Source organism: Elephantulus edwardii, unplaced genomic scaffold (genome assembly GCF_000299155.1).
Source record: "Elephantulus edwardii isolate Elephantulus edwardi_28Jun2011 unplaced genomic scaffold, EleEdw1.0 scaffold00182, whole genome shotgun sequence".
Classification (NCBI taxonomy): Eukaryota; Metazoa; Chordata; class Mammalia; order Macroscelidea; family Macroscelididae; genus Elephantulus; species Elephantulus edwardii.
The window spans coordinates 3006-3820 of record NW_006399932.1 but is presented as its reverse complement, the minus strand read 5'-3'; positions in this window follow the sequence as shown (position 1 = coordinate 3820).

Genomic DNA, 815 nt, shown 5'->3' with positions numbered 1-815 from the left:
GATACTCAGAGAGGCATGGCTTGGGGCCTTCATCATGGGAGCCGTTGGCCCCCTGTTTTTCATGCTGACTGTTCTATATCAAAATATTAATTAAATTAATTCCTATTTGGAACTGAGTGAGCAGGACCTTTAACCATTGTTTAATATTCCAATTGGAAATAATGATCCTAATTCTAGTGTAGCATTAACTATGGAGGCTCATTGGGCTTTGAAAGAAGTTCAGGATTTTATCTCTTCCTGTTCTCTCTTGTATAAATCGTAGCAGAAAGTTATTGAGGTGTATTTTAGATGCTAAAAGGACTCCTGCTGTATTCTAACAGAATGCTCTTTTAAGATGAATTCATTTATCCCGTTCACCTAAAAAAGTTTTGCGGACTTGCCCACAGTCTATATCTCAATTAATAGCAGTCAGGAAAGACAATATTTTTATATAAGACCTTATAAAATTATTATCCCTTATTATACTTTACAAGTTAATTGGCTATATCAATATTGTTCAGAATAGAAAATTGCATTAGCCAATTATCTCGGTCAAATTACTCATCATTATCCAAAAGATTATTATATTTTGCTGGTAAAAATTTATATTTCCTAAAGTTTTTGTTTATCAACCAATTTCTGATGCTCTTGTAATATTTACTGATGGATCTACCTGAGAAAAGGCTGTTTTTGAACCAACTGGAGATCTTTATTTTTTTAAAATTTTTTTTATTTTATTACTTTTGTGTGCGTGTACCGTCAAATCAGATCTGACTAGTACAGGAGGAGATTGCCCCTCCTTCCCCGGCAGAGCATCTGGTGGATTCGAACCGTGC